At 56.1% G+C, this 9,614-nt stretch overlaps 1 protein-coding gene across 2 annotated transcripts in view; it reads left to right on the top strand.

Annotated features, from left to right (window-relative positions):
- Positions 1–1,395: 1,395 nt before the first annotated feature.
- Positions 1,396–9,614, top strand: part of CACNA1I (calcium voltage-gated channel subunit alpha1 I) — a 127,595-nt gene continuing 119,376 nt past the window's right edge. For both annotated transcript variants that reach the window (XM_017544568.2, XM_037744373.1), the window contains exon 1: positions 1,396–1,569. The gene's annotated coding sequence lies outside the window, so the exon portion shown is untranslated. The remainder of the gene's footprint in view (positions 1,570–9,614) is intronic.

Raw genomic sequence — 9,614 nt, 5'->3', positions numbered from 1 at the left:
ATTCTCCTGCCTCAGCCTTCTGAGTAGCTGGAATTACAGGCATGCACCACCATGCCCGGCTAATTTTGTATTTTTAGTAGAGATGGGGTTTCACCATATTGGTCAGGCTGGTCTCGAACTCCTGACCTCAGGTGATCCACCTGCCTCAGCTTCCCAAAGTGCTGGGATTACAGATGTGAGCCACCACACCCAGCCTCCAGGTGATTTAAAGAGGTGCCTAGCACATAGCAGGCACTCACTAAATGCTTTCTGAGTTGTGAGCCAGTGAGTAGACCATTTGGCCTGCATTGGGGAGAGTGTTGATGCTTTTAATTTGTTTGGCTGGATGTAAATGAGCAAATAAAAGGTGGTTATAACCTTGAACACTCCCTCTCCCCAACCCACAGCCCTTGGGTGAGAGAGGAAGGGAGACAGGGCTGATGAGCATAGCATGGGGGAACTGGTGGGACAGGGTCCTGGGAAGTGGTGAGGCCGAAGCCTTTAGAGCTGGATAAAGAGGCATCTGTTCCACCTGGGGACCCTCTGGGAAGCCTTCCTGGAGGAGGCGGCCTTTCAGCCAAGCCTAGGAGGTTGGGAAGAAGGAGGGGTGTGAATGAGAAGTGGGGAGGACGCAGCTTGGGCCCTGGAGCAAGCTTTAGAACTGGGTGCTAGCTCAGCTCCACCGTTTAAGAGCTGGGGCCTTAGGTGGGTGACTCCTCATGGGGTAGTGGGGTGAACACCCCCGACCTGGATCTCAGTGAGAAGCCAGGGTGGAACGTGGCAGAACAGACACCTGGGACATGGGGGTTGGCAGTAATGCCTCCCCACCCCTTTTTACGCATGACGCAGCCCCCATGCCAAGAGGTCAGGACCCTCCCCCAGGCACGACCCTTAATTTTAAGGAGCTGGCCGCGGGCTGGGGGTTTCATGCGCCCTGGGGAAGGGTGGGAGCTCACCAGCCACCGCCGTCAGTCTGTCTGTCGCCTCCACGCCTCCCCCCACTCCAGCGTCCCGCGCCTGCAGCTTTCCCCGAAGACATTTGGTGTCAGTATAAGGACGGCTTTTCCTCGCACGCGGCGCGGCTCGGTCTCGCAGCCGCCGCACGTCCCCGCACCGCCAGGCGCTCCGGCTCCTCCGCAGCCCCCGCCGCGCGCAGACCCCGCGCCTCGAGCCCGGGGCTGGAGGCGCGAGCCGAGCCGAGGCGGGCGAGGAACCGGCCCCGGCCCCCCGCTCCCCGCCGCGCGGGTCTCTCCCAGGCACTTGCCCTGCTGCTCGGTCCCCGCAGCACCCGCGTCCCCGCCCCGGCCCGGAGCGCCGCGCTCCCGCCTGCCGCCCGCCGCCCGCCGCCCGCCAGGAGCCTCGCCATCCCTACAGCCCGCCAGCCGCCTCCCGCCATGGCCCGGGCTCCCGGGCCCGCCGCCCCCCGCCCGCCGCCCCCAGTGCCCCGGGGGCTCAGCTGATCCTGAATTGGCGGGGGGTCGGCTGGCGGGGCTGGGGGTCCCTCTCTATCGCCTGCTTCGGAAGGGGACGCGTCGTCCCCGCATCTCGAACCTGGACGATCCCCCGCGGCCTGGCCACGTCCATGCCAAGGTAGGTGGGGGGCAGGGTGGGGGGAGGAGGGGAGGGCTCCTCTTCGATGCCAGTTTCTTGGCGCGTTGGCCTCTCTCTTCACTGGGGCATTTATTTATTTATTTCTGGGGACCAATCCCCCCCACTCGCGCGTGCCCGTCAGGTGAGCCCCCCATCCCGCGCCTTTGGGGCCATGCCTTGGGAGGAAGGACAGGAAACTTTGACCGGTCCCCTCTTCAAGGCCACGAAAGTTCTCTCGGTGCCAATACTGAAGCCGGCCGAGCCAGCGCTGCAGAAATTTATTCAACAAGTCAGGCTGCCGGCCGGGCCCCGGGCTGTCCGCGCGTCCTGCTGCCCCTCCTGCCCCTCCGCAGTTTCGGCTGCGGGCAGCTGGGCCAGAGCTGGTGCCGGTGTCCGGCGGGCTGAGCTGGGAGCGCTGGCCCGGGAGCGCTGGCCCGGGAGCGCGGCAGCGGAGGGCGCTGGCTGAGGGACTCCCGAGCAGGGTTTAACTTTCCTGGAGGCAGGGGTGGCGGAGACCCCCTCCTTGGCCGGCACCCCAGTGGGGCGGAGGCCTCGCTGTATGAAGCCACCAGGGTTGCAGCCGGGACTGTAGGGGTGAAAGGGACCCTCTGGAGGCTGGAGGTGTTATGTAATGAGTGCTCATGTTGATTGGGTGCTAATTGCCTACTGGGTGGTGTTGGGGAGGGCCGTTGAGACGAGAGGGCTTGGCAGTGGTGAGGAGGCCTCTTTTGGGGGAAGTCAGGGTGCCTGGGGGAGGGGGCTGTGGTGGGCCCAGGCTGAGGCCTCAGTCAGCCCCTTTGCTAGTGTCTTTCTTCCCTGTCAGGACCCTGGGGGCTCCTGAGCTGATGGAAAGATTGGGGTCTGAGAAGACCTCTGCGCTAAATTCCCGTCCTGAGGGTCTGTATCCTGGGTCCAGAGGTGTGTGTGTGTGTGTGTGTGTGTGTGTGTGAGAGAGAGAGAGAGAGAGAGAGAGAAGGAGCGAGCACTGGAGTGGGCCTGCATGTCTGGCGTGTGTGGTGTACTGGGGTCTGATCTCCATGTGAGGAGAGTCCTCGCGATTGGCCCGGGGAAGTGGCCAGTCTATCCTCTGTCTCTCACCACCTGGAGGATTCACCCCACAGAGGCTGGCACAACCTCAGGGCTAGGACGCTGTGTGAACAGGAGCATGGGTCTGTGGCCCGGCCCAAGGGAAGGGTTTGGCCTGAGGTGTGGGCCTGCCTCCCCACACCCCATCTTCAGGCCCTGCCGGCGCCTGATCACCTCTTATTTCTGAGGCTCCTCTCAGCCCTAAGGACTTGCTTCTGGAACTCTTGTCCACCCTTCGGGACAAACTTTCTGTTCAGGATTCAAGATCCAGGCCTGGGCTGGGGATGCCCCAGGAGTCTAGGGACCTCCCGGTTCCCTTCCTGCCTCCACCATCAAAGCAGAGACAGAAGGGGGGGACATCAGAGGGTGACAGGTCAGGACAGGACAGGGTGACACTGAGCAGGGGCCAGGTCTGGGGCTGCAGTGTGGGGAGGAAGAGGAAAAGGTAAGGAGTGTGCCTGGAGGCTGCTGAGCTGGCCTGGCACCCACACCCCCAGAGGGCCAAGCCCCACGCCTTGCCCTCCACGCTGTCTTCCTGGCTTCGCAGAGCTGCCGTGCCTGCCCAAGGCTCATGATGGGAGGCTTGGGGAAGGGGCTGCAGGTCTGGCTGGAGGCCCCTTCCCCTTCCTTTTGACTAAGGTTCTCTTCCCGCTTCTTCCCCATTCCTCCCTCCCCACCCTGCATGCCCCTCCCCACCCCTCAACCCCATTTCAAGCCCTCCCTAGGAAGCTGGGGCTGCGAGGGCATCTCCCAGGCCCACCAGGGGGCGCCAGGCAGTCCTTGGGTCCCTGAGGGTTCCCCTTGACCTTGGGTGGCGAGGTAGGGGTGGAGGGTGCTGCGAGAACCCCCCCTCTCTCACCCTCTCTCTGCGGCAGACATCCTGCCTCTCCTGAGCCCACAGCCTCGCTGGGAGCAGTTTCGAGGACCGCAGCCTCTCTGTGATTCTGGACCCAGGTCCCCTCCCTGAGCCCACCAGGGTCACCACCTCCATCTCCCCTCCCCCAGTCTCCCTCATCACGCCCCCTCTGTGGCCCTCTCTGCCGCCTTCACTCCACACCCCAAGTGTGGCCCTGGGCCTCAGCCTCCAGGAAGGGGCTCTCAGGCCAGTCTGTTTCTGGGCATCACTCTGTCCCTCCCCCACCGTAGCGGGGCTCCTGCCTTCCCTCCTCCATCCCCCACCAGGTCCTAGTGCTTTCCAAGGTAATCAGACAGGCTCCTGTGTGGCTCCTTGATGCGTGGCTGTCTCCACTTCGGAGGCTGCTTTCTAATCTGTCTGGAAAGAGGGGATGCCGAGCTGCGTGTAGGGGTCTAGAGAGACCCCTCTGGGCTGCAGGGAGAGCAGGGCACCCTCCCCTCTATCCCTTCTCCTCTGTCACCAGCTCTTTCCCTGCTGCTGCTCCTCTTCCTCACCTGTCCTCCAGTCCCCACTTCTCCTTTCCAACCTGCCTCCTGTTCTTTGCTGCAGAACGTTTTCTTCCCATATGTTCCTAGGACATGCCCAGCCTTAATGCCCTCAGTCAACTCTTATGCCCCCCAGAGTCCTGGGTCTGGCCTGGGGACTCAGAGAGCCCAGGGAGCTGTGTATGCCCTGCACACAGTAGGTGTGTGGACTGTGGATCTCTGGGAGTGTCTGAGTGTGTGGGTCTGTGGGTCTCTGGGCCTGTGGGTCCAGGGATCTATGAATCTGTGGGGTATGTGTCTGTGGACCTGTGGATGAGTAGACCCGTGGGTCTGTGGATCCTGACATCCAGGAAGATGTGAGATGAGTCTCTCCCCTCACCGTGGCTGCCAGTCTACAGAGGGAAGAAAACAAATCAGATTTTCTGATTTCCCTTTCTCTCTTATATTTATTCTTCACGTACTGTGTTCCAAGCCCTGTTCTGGTCGCTGGGGACACAGCAATGAGCGGAAGGGAACAGACAAAGCCTGCCCTCTTGGAGCTGCTGTGCCTGTGCCTGTGGGAGAGGATTTGGGCCACCCCTGCCAGGTGCTGTGTGGGGACATGGCCATGAGTCCTGGGTTCCACTCGTGCTCTGGGATTGGAGCACCCAGACTGTATTTGATAGGTGAGGGGTGCAGAGGATTTAGCATGGCTTGTCTGGAGACCCTTGCGAAAGAGCTGGGTGCTTTTGGGGCTCCCTGATAGGAGGGGAGAAGGACGTGGTACCTCAAGGGTGGAGGTTCTGTGGATGCTGTGGGCTCTTCAGGGCCAGGTTCAGTGCAGACCTGGCCCTGCCTCCCAGACCTTCTCCCTTCATCTCTGAGGCTCCGCCTCTGCCCACTGCTCCCTTCTCCTGGACGCTGGCCAGAGCGGTCTGGGTAATGGTGCACACAGAGAGCGGCATTAGGGTCTTCCCTCTGCTGCCTGCTGCCCGCCCTACCCTGTTGAGCAGCGAGGGTTGCATCCAGCCCTCTGTGGTTCTAGGGTCTTAGGCGCCTTTTGGAAAGGGCATAAGCTCTGTCCCAGCTAGGGTAGAGATGAGCAAGTCCACAACCACGGCAAGAGGATCAGGTCACTGGCATCACAGGAGCATCCACTTCTTATAAAACTGGGATAATACCTTCCACCTGAAAGGATTTTGGTGAGGCTCAGACGTGTTTCTGCAGCACCTAGCATGGGGCCTCATACAATGAAGCTCTTTTTCTTTCATGAAATTGCTTTCCAAATCTTTTCCCCCCATTTGTGATCTGGTCTTTGAGGTAGAGAAGGCATCGTCTTCTGCATTTTGGCAAGAGGAAATGAAGCCTGGGGAGACCGTGTGCTGTGGGGAGGGTGGAGCTGGGTCCTTGAGCTCTAGTCCTGGGACTCCTGATCCAGTGCTCTTCCTGCTGGACACCCCTCCCTCCCTTCAGGGACCATGTTCACCCTGATTTGCTAGCTGAAGTAAGACCCAAGGCCCTAATTACTGCAGAGTGAGTAAAAACTGATCAGCAGAAGCACCTGCTGGGAAATGTTCAAACACACTGATGGAGGTTCTGACACAGCCATGCTTGCTGCACTTGTCATAAGGTCGAGAGCTGGCTGAAAACAAACAAATCGTAATGCCTGGTGACAGATACGTGGGCAGGTACGGGAGGGGAGCAGGTGGGCTGCAACCTCCTGTCCACAGTCTGGCCTGGACAGCCCTTTAAAACTGGTGACCTCGAGCTGGACTGCCCAGATCCAAATCCCAGCTCTTTCAGTAAGTAGCTTTTGACCTTGGGAAGATCCTTTAACCTTCCAGTGCCTCAGTTTCCTCACCTACAAGGTGGAGAGAGCAAAAGCACTTCTCAAAAGCTTACTCTGTGCCTGGCATATCGTAAGAACTCACAGATAATGTCGCCTTTGATTCTCGTTGGCTGTCATGGGAGGGGTTGCTGACTGAACCCACTCAGTAGGCTGCAGAGCTGGGAGGGCCAGCTGTTCATTTTTGTGACAGGTCTGAGATGACTATCAGATGTGGGCAGGCTCAGCTGACCAGACCAGAGCAAGTTTTGTGTCAGGTCATGCAATTGGGGGGCCGTACTTCAGCCTTTCCTCTTTAGGCTGAGGAGCTCTGGCTCAGCTCAGCTTCTCTGAAGAAGATCTGAGGGCATCAGTGGACCACATGACCCACAGGTGCTGCAGTAGGACTGGGTTGCCAGCTGGGCCCTGATACTCCCAGTCTGCATCAGGAAAGGCCAGAATCAGGCAGGTAACCTGTCTGCTGTGCTCTGGGTGGCTTGATGCAAGTCCGATCCTGCCCAGGGAGAGGAAAGGGGGCAGAGTCGAGTGTGACTGGGGAGGGGTCCCAGGGAGGCATGCGATGTGGAAATTGTCACCCAAGGAATGGTTGAGGGAGCTGGTGACAAGAGGCCTGGGGCAGATGAGGCTCCGGGGTGGGCGGGCTGTTGTCATGCGTCTGCAGGGCTGTCATGCGGAAGAGGGAGCAGATAGAGGGTTCCAGGGGCTCTGGGAGGCTGGCTGGAATATTCTGGAAGGCAGGCTTCCCGCAGTCTCACAAAGGCTTTTCTGCAGACCACCAGATGTAGGCTCTGCATTGGTTTGTGTGTGTGAGTGACTGTTGTGTCTGTGTGTGTGATTGTGTGTACGTGTCTGTGTATTCTGTGTGTGCATATGTGCCAGTGTGTGTCTGTGTGAGTGTATTTGATCTGTGAGATTGCGTGCATATGTATGTGTCTGGGTGTGTGATTGTGTGTATGTGTGTCTGTGTGAGTTATGTATGTGTCTGTAAATGGGTGTTTTGTGTGTTTACGTGTCAGTGTGTGTGTGATTGTGTGTATGTATGTCTGTGAGTATATGTCTTTGTGATTGTATGTTATGTATGTGTGATTGTGTATGTGTGTGTGTATTCTTTGTGTTCATGCATGTCTGTTGGTGTCAGTGTGAATGTATGTTATGTGAGTGTATCTGTGTGATTGTGTATATGTATGTGTGTGTATGTCTGCATGTGTGATTGTGTGTATGTGAGTGTGTATATCTGTGTGAGTGGGTGCTGGTGTATCTATGTGCCATGTGTGTGGTTATGTGTGTGTCTGTGTGAGTGTGTGTTATGTGTGTATGTCTGTGTGTGATTATGTATCTGTGTGTTGTGTGTATGGCTGTGTGTGTAATTGTGTGTCTGAGTGCATGCTGGTGTAACCATGTGCTGTGTGTGATTGTGTGTCTTTTTGTGTCTATGTGTGTTATATGTGTATGTATGTGTGTGTAATTGTGTGTGTATGTCTGTGTGTGTGATTGTGTGTTTGTGAGTGTGTGTGTCTCTCTGAGTGCGTGTTGGTGTACCCATGTGCTGTGTGTGATTGTGCATCTGTGTGTGTATGCCTGTATGTGCGTGTTATGTGTATATGTCTCTGTGTGTGATTGTGTGTCTGTGTAATTGTGTCTGTCTGTGTGTGTAATTGTGTGTCCATGTGTCTGTATGAGTGCATGCTGGTGTACCCATGTGCCGGGTGTGATTATGTGTCTGTGAGTATGTGTATGTGTGTGTGTGATTGTGTCTGGAAGTGTGTTGTATGTCTGTGTATGTGTGATTGTGTTTATGTGTGTGTTGTCTGTGTATGTCTGTGTGTGTATGATTGTGTTTATGTGTGTGTCTGTGTGTGAGTATGCTATGGAGCATGTGATTGTGGGTGTGTGAGTGTGACCATGTGATTTTTGAGCTTGTGAGTGTGTTTGGTGACGGATTAGGTCACCTCCGGGCTCTCATTCTTTTCAGAGATTCCCTGTTTGAAGACCTGGAAACAATTAGAGTCTAAAACCAGACACTGTTTCCGGGACCCCTGGGGTTCAGGAGTCTGAAACTCCATGGCAGAGGATACTAACAAGAATGGGAGACTGTCGGGGGTCTCACCGTGCACCTGCCTAGTGCGCGGTGGTGTTACCCCAGCTCATCTGCACGGCAGCCCTGCCACGGAGCAGTTGTCTTCTCATTTTATAGACAGGGAAGCTGCAGCACCTGCCAGCTGAGTTGTGTGCTATGGTGGATTGGTGTCAGGACTCAAATACAAGTCTCAGCTTCCAGTGCCCATGCTCTGAAACCCACACTATAGATTCAGGATGATTGTAGTTAAAATTTGGGCCTACAAGGTTCTGGGTGATTCTAAGATATTCTGAAATTCCTGGATTCTAGTATTTCCTGAACAAATTTGTTGCTTGTTCTTCTAGCAGTGATATTAGCTGGTGCGTGGTTGTTGACAAAGGGATAAATAAGTTGCCTCCCTGTATGAAAACACACATGTGCACACACGTATACATACATACATACACATGAACACACATGTACACACACGGGGTCAGGGGCCACCAGGCCAGGCCTGAGGTTTTCCTCCACCAGGGCTCTGAGCTCTGGAGAGACAGGGCATCCTGACAGTGCACTTCCAGGGCTCTGGAGTGCTGGCTGGAAGATTCTAGGAGGCGGGTTTCCCCACTGCCTTGGGAAGACTTGGACATCTTGGCTGGGTCAGCAGCTGTATCACCACTGCCTGATGACTCAGCTTGGGGAGGGCTGTTCCAGGGCACCATTCCCATCCCAGGTTGGTGCCTGGAATGGTTCAGTGCTTGGGCTTGGTAGTGAGCAGACCTGAGCTGGGAACTGACTCTGCCGGGTACCAGCTGACTGATTATGGTCGTGGCTGTATTTCCCTGTTCCCCGTCTCCCTCACCATGAAGTAAGAATGAGAATGGCCTGTATGCCATGGAGTTGTGGTAAAGATTGACCAGATGATGCATAGAGAGCTGTTGGCCATTGCTCGATGGGGTCATGGTGGTGATAGTGGTGACAATAGTGATGGTGGTGGTGATAGTGGAAGTGATGGTGTTGGTGATGGTGATGGTGGTGATGATGATGGTGTTGGTGATGGTGATGATGATGGTGATGGTGATAGTGATGATGATGATGGTGGTGATGATGTTGGTGCTGATGCTGGTGATGGTGATGGTGATGTTGGTGTTAGTGATGGTGGTGGTGATGGTGATGATCATGGTGGTAGTGAGGGTAATGGCAGTGATGGTGATTATTATGGTGATGGTGGTGGTGGTGATGATGGTTTTGGTGATGGTGATGGTGGTGGTGGTCATGTTGGTGTTGAGGACAATGGTGGTGATAGTTATGATGGTGTTAATGGTGGTGGTAATGATGTTGGTGTTGGTAGTGGTGGTGGAGGTGGTGATGGTGCTGGTGGTAGTGATGATGATGGTGGTGGTGGTGATGGAGCTGGTGATAATGATGATGGTGATGGTGATGGTGGTAATGATGGTAGTGGTGGTGATGATGGTGCTGGTGTTGGTGATGGTGGTGGTGATGGTGGAGGTGGTGATAATGATAATGATGGTGATGGTGGTGATAATGGTAGTGGTAGTGATGATGGTGCTGGTGTTGATGATGGTGATGGTGGTAATGATGGTAGTGGTAATGATGGTGCTGGTGTTGGTGATGATGGTGGTGATGGTGGAGGTGGTGATAATGATAATGATGGTG

This window comes from Cebus imitator, unplaced genomic scaffold, assembly GCF_001604975.1.
Source record: "Cebus imitator isolate Cc_AM_T3 unplaced genomic scaffold, Cebus_imitator-1.0 Scaffold170, whole genome shotgun sequence".
In the NCBI taxonomy this organism is placed as follows: Eukaryota; Metazoa; Chordata; class Mammalia; order Primates; family Cebidae; genus Cebus; species Cebus imitator.
Note: the sequence above shows the minus strand (reverse complement) of the source record. Positions and strands in the feature narration are given on the sequence as shown.